This window comes from Meriones unguiculatus, chromosome 21 (genome assembly GCF_030254825.1).
Source record: "Meriones unguiculatus strain TT.TT164.6M chromosome 21, Bangor_MerUng_6.1, whole genome shotgun sequence".
In the NCBI taxonomy this organism is placed as follows: domain Eukaryota; kingdom Metazoa; phylum Chordata; class Mammalia; order Rodentia; family Muridae; genus Meriones; species Meriones unguiculatus.
This window is the reverse complement of record NC_083368.1, coordinates 18,024,240-18,038,232: the sequence shown is the minus strand read 5'-3', so window position 1 is coordinate 18,038,232 and position 13,993 is coordinate 18,024,240. Positions and strand designations below refer to the sequence as shown.

The following is a 13,993-nucleotide window of genomic DNA, read 5'->3' as shown; positions in this document are numbered from 1 at the left end:
CCTCAGAGCCTCAGCTTCATCTCTGTATAACGGGAACAACAGTACCCAGTCCAGCTCTCAGGCTGACTGAAAGAGTTCAACCAAAGCATGAGGATGGAAGCCATTTATCCACAACAGGGCTGCCGTAGGCTTCAGTATGACTAAACATCTGCCATGTGAAAGTTGATTTGACCCTTGAAATAACAGCATGAAACAGTTATCATCACCCCAGTTCTTCCTAGCCTAAACAGCAGCACAAGGCGGTTAAAGTTTTCTCAATTTTCATAGCTAGGAAGGAATGGGTTCAACTCGTTTAACTCACAATCTCGAGTTGTGTCTTCAGCCCAGCATCATGTAATTCATTTTTAAGAGATACATCTCTGTTCCTCTCAGCTAGGCCAGCAAGCCCTGCACAGGCAATGAAGTTTAGCCTTGTTTCCATTTGGTGGCTTTTAGAAAAATGCTAGATAATCAAAAGCTCAATACACTGGAGAATAGCTTATAAAATCCATGCTGCTACTTAGTTATGGAGTTTTATTAAAAAGGGGGGAAAAAAAAACCTAGTGAAGTAAGATCAGGAAACCCGGGAGAAAAGCATCTTCAGCTGTTTTGAACAAAACTTTGAATGAGGCCACAGTGAATTGTCTGTTTCCTAATGGAAAAACAGTCCCTGTTGTCTTCAGAGAATCTGAGAATGGACCTGAATGGAAACTGCATACATCCTGGTCCTTTTAGCTAAAACTGAAGCAAAGATGAGAGGTCCTCATGGGGCCAGCTGCCTTGTAACCCACTATTTCTGATTGTCCTCCCCTGCACACGTTTGTACTATTTGGGTTTCACCCTGAGCATTTCGAAGGCACCATCTTGTCAAGGGTCCCTCCTGCCTGCTGGGTTCCATAGTCCAGTTTCAACAGTTAATGTTTTTGTTTGTTTGTTTGTTTTTGTTTTGTTTTGTTTCGTTTTTCACATCTTGAAGCTCTGATTTGAATGGGATCCTCTGGATGACCTTACCTAATTCCCCTGCCTCTGGCTCTTTCCTTGCGGACTCCTTTGCTGGTGTCCCCCATCTTCCACTCTCTCTGGAGTATCTTAAGCTACAATTACTTCCTGCTGATCTTGTAGCTTTTAGGGCACATCTGTATCCTCATGACTCCCAGGTTTAATTCCCCCACACAGCAATGTATGTGACTAACGAAGTCTGATCTCATATATCCAACTGCCTGTTTAAATGCATAATTATCATCTCATGTCTAACATTTCCATGAGTTTGTTGTACCACCCACAAACCCACAAAACCCACAAGATCTTCTTATCCCAGCTTATAGCAGCCTTACCCTTCCAAATGTTCAAAGCTGGAGTCATCCCACTTCTTCCTCTCACAACCTAAACCTAGCCATCAATTAAATCAATTAAGTCCTACTGGCTGCAGCTGTAAACTAGTCTTCCCACCAGTTTACCCTCATATCTGCTGCTATCCAGGTCTATACTATCATTCTTGGTCCCTAGAACCTCCAGCCTCTTGCATTCTAACCTTAGAGGCAATGATCACATAGTTCTCAACTTGAGGGCCTCTGGTGACTTGGTAATCTAACTCTGTTAAAGCAAAAGTCATGTTCTACAAGGCTATGCAAACCTACTTCCATCTTTGCCAGTCAGTTCTTCTCTTAACACCCAGTTTCCATCTTTCCTGCTCCTCAGACATTTAGGGCCAGTCTTGGGGCCAGCATCTGCTTTTGTTGTTCCTTCTTACTGAAATATTCTCCTCCAAAACCATAAGGCGTGTTCCCACCCTCTCTTTAGATTTACCAAAATACCATCTCTGTGATGAGTACATTGACTCTTCTTAATTATTTTCTGTCTTCCCTGGGAAGGCACAGGTTGAGTTTTTCTCCTTTGTTTACTATTGCATCCTCAGTATTTGAATAATGTCTAGCATACACAGACTCTCAGTGGCTACATGTCAAATTAGTGAATTACTGAATGAATTCCAGCCCTCTTCTCATAATATTGTTGTTTCATGGGTGCAGAGATTCTAGGCATAAAAGTTCTGCTTTGGTGGAGCTCAAATGGCCTTCTTTACAAGTGTCCATCCATTTACAAGTCTATCCATTTCCACTTCTACTTTTAATGATGGAGTTATTCAGAAATAGTTACTGTGTTCATACTGTGCATGATCACACATTCACCAAGATGCACGGTGTCATGGTTTTTGAGCTTCGTGTTGCCATTAGGACACAAGAAGCAGTTTGTCTCTTTGTCAATGGTAAAGACAATAAACTCAACTAAAAACTGCCTGGGAGTGATACATATTTTTTTAAAAACCTCATTGTTCCATTTGCTCAGAATACATTTTCCATCTTTTACTTTAAGGTGGTGTTTCTTGTTGATGGTTTGATGTGTTCCTTGGTGCCTTGAATCCTGTTTCCTAATCCACTCTTCTAATCTGTATCCTTTTTTAGAATTAATATAATATTGTTTTTATAGACCCAATGGATGGATGCTAGATTAGAACATGATATAGCTACTCTTTCTCTTTAGAAAAGTCATCTCACTTCTTACGCTTTTATTTTAAGAGCCACAGAAATTCATATTGTATTCTGTTCCATGCAAGGGGTAAAGAAAGAGATTAAACTGGACCCTAAACATTTCGTATATGCAGAAAGCATGTAATGTCTGTTGACAGTGCTTGAGGGAGTTCTAAACAGAGTTGGACAATGAGTTGAATTCGTTGATGAAAGCATTTAGTGCTGTGGGTACTAAGATGTATTTCTGAAATCCAATCCTGTTCTGACATTCACAACTTCATAAAGGCACCTTGTTGAGCCATCTCTGTGTAAAATGAGTGAATGCCCTTTACTGACAACTACTGTACATCGGTGTCCATGAAAAATTACCGTATAATAAGCGGAGACTCCTTCCCAAGGACAATTGGACGTCGAAGTATTCATCTTCTGGGATGCTTTTGAAAAATCAGCCTGTAGAAAAACATTAGAGTCTATTAGTATCAAACAAAGCAAAGGAGGAAACGATGATGAAAAAGTGGAAAATGCGGTAGACATACAGTAGAAACAAGTAAAAGGAAGAGAGGAAGTGGGGACGTCTTTAAGTAGAAGCATTAATTTCACAGTAGAATACTTAACATTTTAGCTCCATAAACTTTACCTGGAAAGGGTCCCCTGTACCTACCAACATGTGTCTTTTGGCCACACCTTTGAAGAGAGCCTGTACCGCAGCAGGTACAAACAGGTGTTGTCTCCATGTCCTGCACTGGCTTTTTATTCCTGCTTTACTGTGCAATCAAAAAGCCTCACATTCACTGTCATGAAAGCACAGCTTGGCCTGAGTTGGTAGACTCTTCCTTGACCTTAGGTGATGAGCCTAGAAAACTCAAGAAGTGAAAGGTGAAAGCTGGCAACTCCTACAAGATATGTCTGCAAAGCAGTGTGCCGTCAGTATACACAAAAGCAAGTGGCAACACTGTCACGAGATGGCGAAGGCAGAATTCACCCACGTAGCTTGCAAAGTCAGCAACCCCAACGTATGTGCTGACAGAGCAGCTAGACAGGCGAGCTTCTCGGAAAGAAGGCACAGGCAGGCTCACTGAAACTAGGCTCTCGCTTAGAGAGGGTAAGAGTCTTCGGAGGGTCTTCTTCAAAGAAAGTCTAAAATAACTACCGCTTGCACAAGAGAAGAAGGCAAGTACGGAAGCTCCACAAGCAAACTCCATCTCCCAGCCTGACATCTCCTCACCAGAGGCTGGCCTTATGGTTCCAACACACCATACCTTGCCCCGACCCGCGGGGCTTCAACGGGGTTCCTAAGGTGGAGAGATTGGAAGGAATGGGGGGTAGGGGACAAGAGACCCAGGAATGAAAGCCAAGTCTGTTCATCTGATCAAGGCTTCTGTTTATTAGAAATTTTTACCCAACTTATATAGGGAGAAGGCAGGAAAGGGGGGAAGGTTAATCTACTGCTGCAGGAAATAGGAAGAGTGCTTTCATGGGTTAAATATTGCACCTGCAAGATGCCGTAAGGATGTTTTCTTAAGCTATCTCACAGATGCTCTAAAACTAACAGACGGATGTTCTCACAATCTATCACCCATGATTTCAGGTCCTAGGTAACTCTTCAACTAAATAGCTTTAGGTTTCCACTAAATGACCTTTGCTCACTACTTGGCTTTGGCTTCAGTAAATAGCTTTGTCTCCACTAGATAGCTTTGGCTCACTGTTTGACTTTGGCTTCAGTAGATAGCTTTGGCTCCCGGCAACACCTCAGACCTTCTCCATCAGGTAGGAGAAATGCAGTTTATGGAGTTCCCAGACTTTAGTGGAGGTGACACGAAGAGGCTGTGTATATGTCTGCCTAGTGACAGATGAAGTTGTCTCTGCCGGCTTTCAGGAAAGTGCCCTAAAAGCATGAGCAGCTATAGTGTTGTGGTCAGAGTTGATTGGTTTTTAAAGCCTTTCCAATGTAGCGTGGTGACTTCAACACTCTTCTCCCTTCTGCTGGGAATCAAGTTAAAGGTACGTTGATGACAAAATGAAGGCATTTAGCCCCAGAAAGCCCTTCTTAGTTATTCCACTGCTAGGATTCATCCTAGAGATGCTTATGCAGTTTGCAGGAAGCAGATCCAAGTATGAGAGAGAACTCTCTTTAGGGGATTCTAATGTCAGACAGGGTCGAGGAGTACCGGGTTCACCCCATCCTTCCCCTATAGAAGACACTGAGGATGACAGAATGGAGATGAAGAACATCTCACAATAGGAATTACTATGACTGACATCAGTTGGTGGGCTATGACCTAGGTAAACTTCATTCAATAATAAGCTAAAAAATATTCACTTCTCTGAAGAGTGCATTGCTGTCTTTGGGGGAAATCGTTTTCTGCCAGCCTAGGAAAACCCATTTGTCACCTGGTAGCTCTGAAAACTTGGATGAGAAAAGCCTAACTTTTCTCATCTCAAAGAACATCGGGAGATTCTTGGGGGGGGGGGGGAGAATGATAAAGAGTATATAACCTGCCATAATAGCTAGTGTCTAACACACATTATTATTCATACTTTGTATTCCCCAACGTGCTTCATTTGTGTCAGAGAGAGCCCAGGCCCGTGACTGCCTTGCACTGCCATTTCTCTCTTTGTTCCCAGTGACACCCAGTTTTAATGAAGGCCCCCTTAAGATGTACGGCTTACTTCCTCCACTTGCTTAGATAGGATTTTGTCATGTGGTAGCCTTATGCATAGATTTTTTTGTGTGGATTTTAGGTTGGTCGGTTGCTTGTTTGTTTGGTTGCTTGCTTGGTTAGTTGGCTTGTTTTGTTTTTGGTTTGGGGTTTTGTTGTTGTTGTTTGTTTTGTTTTGTTTTGTTTTGTTTTGTTTTGTTTGTGGACCAGAGGTGTTCGGCTTTACCCTAGATCTCCGGGCTGTCTGGACTCTGGTTCTTGTTCATCCAAACAGTTGTCAAGTATGAGCCCAATCTCCTGGAGTGCGTCTTACATCAAATAAAGCATCAGTTGGTTACTCCAACAAGGTTTGTGCCACCATTGCCCTAGCATAATTTGCAGGCAACACAGATTGCAGATCGAAGGTTCTGTGGTTGGATTGGTGTTTACTTTGCTACTCTAGTAGCCTGCAGAGACCTTCCCGTGTCATAAATACCACATAGCTCTAACTGGAAATTGATCAGGGGGAATGTGTTGCTTAGCTAGATGTTTCTCTGTACAGTCCTCTCACAGGTGCCGGCATCTAGAGAAAGGAAGGAACAAAAAAGTACTCTTTTGACAACATTTATTCCTCTACAGCCTTTGCTACCCACAGAGCTCAAACTGTGAAACTATTTTGGTGATTTCAACGACAGTCACCAAGGAGAATTCTTGTTTCCCTGATGGAAATGTGACTTCTCACAATGTTACTCATTTTCAATCCAGCTGAGAGTTCCTTTGCAGTATAGCCAGACAGATGAGGAGCAAAGCCAAGCCTTAAAAATGTCTGAAGATGTGTCCTTCAGAAGTAGTAAAAGGGAGAGATTCTTCCCAGGCAGAAGCAACAATAAACACACACACACACACACAAACACACACACACAAAAAAAAAAAAAAAAAAACTGAATGCAGGGAACAATCACTTTAGTTCATCCACAGGGCAATAAAAATTTAGTGTCAACTTGTCTAGTAGGTCTCTGTGTTTTGGGTCAAAACACATCTTTATTTTTTCACCATAAACATTTTATATAAAAGCTGTATGAAACAACCATAAATAATAGAAGTTTTATTAGAAGTTAAAATAAATCCTGAGAGATTCTACCACTCAAAATCTATTTCTCTTTGGCTGACTCGGGATATAATCTAGCATGAATCTTCTCTTACTAGCTAGTTCACATACGCTCAGTAGCATCTACAGCAAGCTATGTGATCATCATTATTATGATTAAGATCATAATTTTCAAGTATTGGCATCACATTTATTATGTATAATGTTTATCAGGAATATTTATTTTATAATACAAAATTCTGCCTGGGCATAATCCCAGAATTCTTTTTTTTTTAAACTCATACTCATTTATTATGAATGTTTTCAAGGGATGTGTAATCTTTGTTTGATATATTTTTTATTTTTAATTATACTTTATTTACTTTGTATCCCCCCTCTAGTTCCCTCCCTCCTCCCCTCCCAATCCTTCCCTTCCTCCCCCTTCTCCACACATTCCCCTTCCCAAATCCACTGGTAGGGGAGGGTTTTTTTTTCTTCCTTCTGATCCTAATCTGTTACGTCTCATCAGGAGTGGTTGCATTGTCTTCCTCTGTGGCCTTGTAAGGCTACTCCCCCGCCAGAGGGAGGTGATCAAAGAGCAGGCCAATCAGTAGCCCAGAAACAGAAAGACACACACAGTATATACTCACTTATATAGACATATAATATAGGATAAACCTACTAAAATCTGTACACCTAAGGAAACTAATCAAGAGGGAGGACTCTGGTTAAATGCTCAATCCCCACTCCAAAAGGCAAAGGGGATGGACACCAGAAGAAGAAGAAAACGGGAAACAAGTTAGGAGCCTCCCACAGAGGGCCTCTGAAAGGCTCCGCCCTGCAGACTATCAAAGCAGATGTTGAGACTTATGGCCAAACTTTGAGCAGAATGCAGGGAACCTTATGAAAGAAGTGGGAAATAATAATAAGATCTGGAGAGGACAGGAGGTCCACAAGGAGAGCAACAGAACCAAAAAATTTGAGCACAGGGGCCTTTCCTGAGACTCATACTCCAATCAAGTACCGTGCATGGAGATAACCTAGAACCCCTGCACAGATGTAGCCCATGACAGTTCAGTGTCCAAGTAGGTTCCATAGTAATGGGAACAGGGACTGCTTCTGACAATCTCAGAATTCTTTAGTCGGGAACAAGAGAACTGAAAGTTCAAGGCCAGTCTAGGTCAACAGCAAGACCTTGTCTTCAAAAGAAATTGCTTCTTATAATTGGGAACCTTGTTTCTTACAGAACTTTCAGGTTTATAGCAAAGCTGAACAGAAGGTGAAGAAACCCCCATACATTGCCTTCCCTATCACTCTCATCAGCATCTGGCCTCAGTGCAGTCCAGTGTTACGATTGGAGATCCAGTGTCATCTCAAGCTAGGCATGTTTAATCAAGACTCTATGCTATGTATTCTATGGTTCTTGGTTTTGTTTGTTGTTGCAGAGTTTGAGGTGAGCTTTTTAGGAAAGGGGTTGAAACAGAGTGTTTCCATAGCCTGGATCAGCCTTGACAGGATTATGAGCATGCTCTGCCACACTCAGCCTGTCACATGGGTTTTGACAAATGGCATCTTCATTTTCACCAGACATCCTTAACAGATGTGATCCAATTTATCTGAGGAGCACAATTCAAATAAAAATGCTGTAGGTTATATATGATCCTATTAACACACTGCGATTACAATGTAAAGATGCTGAAGCCAATGGCCAGAGGCAGGCCAGTGTTACTACTTGAGAGTTCCTCCTTAGAAATACTCTGGCAACCTTCAATTTGCAAATAGGCTCTGTTCCAAATTCCACTTCAAAACTGATGTTTGGAAAGTCAGAGCACATATTTTTCCTAGAAACAATTGGCATACACAAAAGTCAAGTCCTTGTGCCTTGTTGAAATCTTGTCCAGGATTGTACTGGATCTCTTGAAAGAGTCTCACAGTAAAATAGAAAATAAGACTACTTAAGCAATCACATTCAAAAAGGAAATGCTAAAAATCTATGAAAAAATTACAGACAAATGTTTACAAAAAGTTTACAGACAAAAATATAAAGCCACGTCTACATACAACACACATGCACACACCCCTCCCCAAATAAAAACTTTAAGAATTAGGGGCAGAGAAGACTTTTAAATCAAGCTTCCTAGGTGCAAACTATAAGGCAAAAATGTGCATTCATTGAATTTCACCAAAATAGGGCCCATGTCATAAAAATCAACAAAGATGTACTGGTGAATTAGAAGCTATCTAGGATTTTTTTTTTCAAGCTTGTAAATACTTATACAAAGCAAGAGAATCCCCCCAAACCAGTAAGAAGGGAAAACTCACCTATAAATTACAAACAAGCAGATTGTGAAGAGGGAATCTGTAGAACTCAGCACATGAAGTAAATTTTACCGAATCATTGATTATTACAGAAGTACAAAGTAAAGCAACAGCGAGCCGTCAGTTCACACCTGCTGGGCTGGCAGAGCTTAGACGGGTGACGGGCAAGGATTTGCCTTCTTGTGGTGCTACTGGAGTTCAGACCGTGAGAGTCCAGTCCAACTGATAAAAGAGTCCCTCTTCCCTACCACTTCTACTTCTGGACTATTATCTAGAAATTTCTCTCTTAAGAGCATAGCAGGCTGTGTATGAAGCTGTTCGGTGAAGCATTATTTGCAGTGGGTAGCTGCAAGAAATCTAGCCATTAATTGAGGAGAGAGGACGAATACATCGAGGAGACCATGCAGTACTATGTGGCAGTTAAGGCACAGCAATTTAAATGAGCACATAGCAACTTTGAAGAATCTCGAGTGCAGGACGCTTCACAGGAGGAATAAGACTTCAGAGGGAAGGTTAAAAGACATAATCCAAATAAATCACTCAGCTCAGTGCTTAGTCTAGAATAGCAATGAAGAAATGTTAGCAACAACAAAGCTGGACCCCCAGCCTCACTGTGCAGGTCAGCAGTGGGAACATAGCAAATGAATGATGGAACTTGAGAGCTGAAGGTCAGAGAAGGTTTGGATGGCAGGTTTGAAAGCAAGATGATCACTGTGACAATGAACTTCTGTGTTTCTTATATAGGCCCCCTTGTTTGTATTAACACAATTGTCTCCTCTTCCTCCTTGTTTCTTCCCTTCATTTTCCTCTCCCAGTTATAGAAATTCTGACTTTCAAACATCCAGTATTAGAGCAGAGTGAAGTGACACAAGAAAGAGAAGAAATCACATATCTTTTCACATATGTGGAAAGAGAGTATGTCAGCCTCTCTTACTGTGGACACTATGCCAACACTCCCAAGCCTTCGCCTGGGATGTAGAGCATCCGGGGTAGACACACTGGGGAGGGACTGTGGAGCCTCATCTGCCTCCTAGACTGTTCCTAGAATTGACAGGCTTGCTTGTCCCTTGTCCTGGTGTAACAGGAACCCAGAGCAGTCAACCAAACAGCCCAAGGAAATGTGAGGTCTCTATCTTATCTCGCACTGTGTTTGCCAACTTGTGATGGCCGTGTAATTCACACATGGGAGAGGAGAGAGGAACAGGGGCCACCGTGCAGTCCAGTCGGAGCTACCATCTTCTTAGGAATGGTGGGAGAAAAGAAACATGCTGTCTCTCCTCCACGCTCATGCGCTTTAGAGAGAGTGTGCGTGTGAGGGTGAGCTAGAAAGTGAGAAGGTGAGTCAGAGAGAGGGACAGAGAGGGAGGAAGGGAGGGACGGAGGAAAGGAGAGAAATACACACATTGTGATACAAGTGTGATATTAACTTGGTTACTAAGAGACAGGACCAAAGGTTGGAGAGATGTGGATATGTCCTAAAGGAAATAGACAATTGGACAAATTGTGCTGTTTAAAAAGATTAATAATAATAAAAATTTTTCCTAGAATACAAAATGAATAAATGTGAAGAACTGAACTAAGGTCCAAGACAGGTTCACAAGTATTAGAGTTCTTTCTGGCCTTTTACTAACCATACGTCACTCTCGCCTTGGAGAGTCTTATTATCACAGCCCAATTTTTTTACTAATGTTCACACCTACGCTCCGGCACATACAAAGTATGAAGACAAAACTGTCAAGTTCTAGTGAGTGAAGACGTAGTCGCAGCTTCCAACTTCTCCAGAAGGAAAACCAATCCTTTGTACCAAGGTGAAGACATGTTAAATAGTCTGAAATATGGACCCATATGACATTATAAAATACTCAGTTTTAACATTCAAGGAAACTCATTCACACAAAAAGGCATTCCTGGTTTGAATGCCAACTCCAGATTGTGGTGCCTTTTTTCCTCAGGTGTGTGTAAAATATATTTCCCTGCTGCTAAAATTTAATTTAAATATAGTGTTTTAATTTTTAAAAAATGTAGCCCTGTTGTATCAAAGTGATGCCATCCACGTAAAAAGGAAAGAGAGCCATGAGCCCTATAGGTGAAACTCAGTAAAGTTGTCATGGAGCTGCATAAAGGAACTGAAACCTAATTCAGTTTTAATCCAGACTGGGATAGGGCTGTCTGTCTTTCTGGTCTGCTCCTACTCTGCTAATATCCGGCATTTGAGACTGTGTTGACTTAAACTTAACTAACTGGAAACTCTCTGCACCAACTCCTACCCCCCACACCCCCCCAAAAAACTAAGTGGAGCCCAGGCGTGAGAACCGATTTCTCTCGTGCTTTTCCAGGCACGGAATCATCTGTCTTTACCGTCTGGCCCATTGCTCATGTAACGGCTTGCTTTCCACAGTGCAGAGTCACCCAAGAAAGCCATGCAGCAGATTCCTGTGATGAGGCCGACATCCTGACTCTCCCGTAAGAACTGAGCTTATAAAATAAGACTAAATATTTAAAACACAGAGCGCAGCTTCCCGTGATTCTGAAATCTTTTTAAAGATCACAGCAGACCTGTGTTGTCTTGAATAATTGAAGACGTGCAAATAAGAAATTGTCTTTTGAAACATCTCAACTCAGGTAATTCCTGAGTTTCTCTCTGTAATGTAGTTGATTGACAGATGATTTCCACAGCCAATTTTTAAATCAAGCCAAGGACAAACAGACTTCTGAGAGAACAGCTGTTTCTTTCCCTTTCATTAAGTGAGGAAAGACAAGCAGGCTGAAAAAAAAAAAAGTTCTCTCAATGTTTAAATGTCTGAAGAGCTATCAAGTCTCTAGAGTCTGCCTGCAGGAAAACAGCATGGAAGGGCAGACACTGCAAAAAAGACAGAAGTTATCAGTCAGTGAGCATCATTAAAAGCAGGCATTCTTTATTTACTTTTTTAAATTTTTATTTTTTATATTAATTACAGGTTATTTACTTTGTATCCCAGCTGTAGCCCCTCATTCCCTCCCAATCCCACCCTCCCTCCTTCATCTCCTCCCTGCCCCTCTCGAAGTCCACTGATAGGGGAGGTCCTCCTCCCTTTCCATCTGATCCTAGTTTACCAGGTCTCATCAGGACTGGCTACAATGTCCTCCTCTGTGGCCTAGCAAGGCTGCTCCTCCATTGGGGCTGGAGGAGGTCAAAGAGCCCGCCACAGAGTTCATGTCAGAGACAGTCCCTGTTCCCCTTACTAGGGAACCCACTTGGATACTGAGCTGCCATGGGCTATGTCCGAGCAGAGGTTCTAGGTTATATCCATGCATGGTCCTTGGTTGGAGAAACAGAGATCAGAAAAGACCCCTGTGCCCAGATATATTTGGTCCTTGTGGAGCTCCTGTCCTCTCCAGGTCTTACTAACTCCCCCTTCTTTCATATGATTCCCTGCACTCTGCCAAAGGTTTGGTTATGAGTCTCAGCATCTGCTTTGATACACTGCTAGGTAGAATCTTTCAGAGGCCCTCTGCGGTAGGTAGGCTCCTGTCCTGTTTCTTGTTTTCTCCTACTTCCAATGCCCATCCCATTTGTCTTTCTAAGTGAGGATTGGTCATCTTACCCCAGGTCCTCTTTCTTGTTTAGCTTCTTTAGGTGTACAGATTTTAGTATGTTTATTCTATCTTTTAGGTCAAGTGAATATATACCGTGTGTGTCTTTAAGGGCAGGCATTCTCAACAACCTCAGTTACCAAAGGCTAGCTCCATTCTGCATTTGCTTCCCACCCCAGCCTTTTGGTTGTAGTTCTCTCAAGATAGTTTCATCATCCTGTGGCCTAATGTATTGTGTGTGTGTGTGTGTGTGTGTGTGTGTGTGTGTGTGCGCGCACACACACATATGCATCCACTACATTTAGAACAACGATGATTGCTCTGATGGAGTTTCAAGTTCAGCAGTGACCTGCTGTCGCTAAAGAATAATTGATGGAAACACTCTGGAAGTCTTTGCAGCTACAAAACACTACGAAGATAATAATGAGGCCAGGGGAGAGGGGACTGTATGAAATTGTACATCCTGCAGCCAAGAAACTACCAATTCCTGTCAAATGATTCTTCCTTTGTCCCAGCGCTGCCATTAGGACAGTGCAGTGACATATCCCGGTAAGGCACCTCCATCAGTATTGCCCAACAGACACGTGATGCGAACCATATACTGTCACATTTCCTAGCGTACAGGTTTTTAAAGTCTCAAGAAGGTGGGATTAGTTTTAGTAACGTACTTGGCCTGCTGCTATCCCAGATTTCACTTTAACGTGTATTCAATGTGTTAGTGAGACTTCGTGATCTCTGTTACCAAAATACCTGAGAAAACAAAACAGGAAGATTTGTTTTGCTGGCAACCTCAGAGGATTTGGCCCACAGTGACAGAGAGCTCACATCATGGCATCTGGAAAGCGGAGAATACGATGGGAGGGAGCTAGAGGCAATATATGCCCCCAAAGAACCAACTCCAGGGTTTTCCTTCTCCCAGCCAGCCCCCTCTTAGAGTTTCCAGAAGATCCTAAAATACCACCACCAACCGGAGACCAGCCCCCCAAGATATGTGCCTGTAGGTGATATGTACTATCTAAATAATAACAGTCTGCCCATGGCCACTAAACACTCATGACTATCTTGTACTACAAGATTCATTTGGTCCATGTCCAGAAATGCTGAAGTACTAATAGTTCTAACGCTGTTCAAAACTCCAAGTTCAAAGTCTTCTCTGAGACTCAAGGCAAACTCTTAGCTGTGAACCCTTACAAAATTATAAAAAAAAAAAAAAAAAAAACCCTTTGCTAGTTTCAAGATGCTGCAGTATAGAATAAATAATCCCATTACAAAGAGGAGGAACAAAAATTTAGACTAATGGGAGACAGAAGCCCTGTCAGGCAAACCCTAAATCTGTAGCTCCATGCCTCGCAGCTATGGGATGTGAGCACACCCCTGCCCTTGTGCCATAGACAATTATCCTGTCCCCTGGGTTGTTCTACTCCCTACCTGTGCATTTTATACTTTAGTTCATCTCAATTCAGATACGGCTAATCCTCCTGCATAGTTACAGCACAGACACAACAAACGAATAATACACTGAGTGATAGTCACGACTTTGTAAAAGTACTTTTAATTCTCTGTAAATAGTGGTAACTCCTAACTCTTACATTTTTTTCAGCAGGGACCCAGTTTAGGGAGAGCGAAGAAGAAGAGAAACAATGTAGTTTGAGCAGCTAGTGTGAAAACAAGGGCTTATGTCATCCCCCTGGCCCCACAGCACATCAAGGAGCACAAAAGATGAGCCGCATGTTGCAGGAGAGAGTTAAGGTTCACATGACCAAGGTCTTGCCAAAGTCACTCAGCTAATGGTAGCAAAGCTGGAAGGGCAGCCAGGCCTGGCTCCAGAGCCCTGGTGCTTCTCACCATGCCATGCTCCTGCCTCAGACACC

The 13,993-nt window shown here is 42.3% G+C and overlaps 1 protein-coding gene and 1 long non-coding RNA gene across 4 annotated transcripts in view; one reads left to right on the top strand and one right to left on the bottom strand.

Moving 5' to 3' along the window:
- Lhfpl3 (LHFPL tetraspan subfamily member 3) overlaps positions 1–13,993 on the top strand; it is a 461,755-nt gene that overhangs the window by 317,879 nt on the left and 129,883 nt on the right. The gene's annotated exons all lie outside the window — the stretch shown is intronic.
- The window catches only part of LOC132649723 (uncharacterized), a 117,048-nt gene that overhangs the window by 53,749 nt on the left and 49,306 nt on the right, over positions 1–13,993 (bottom strand). Inside the window, exon 2 of the long non-coding RNA XR_009588226.1 lies at positions 2,874–2,954. This is a non-coding gene — a long non-coding RNA (uncharacterized LOC132649723). The remainder of the gene's footprint in view (positions 1–2,873; positions 2,955–13,993) is intronic.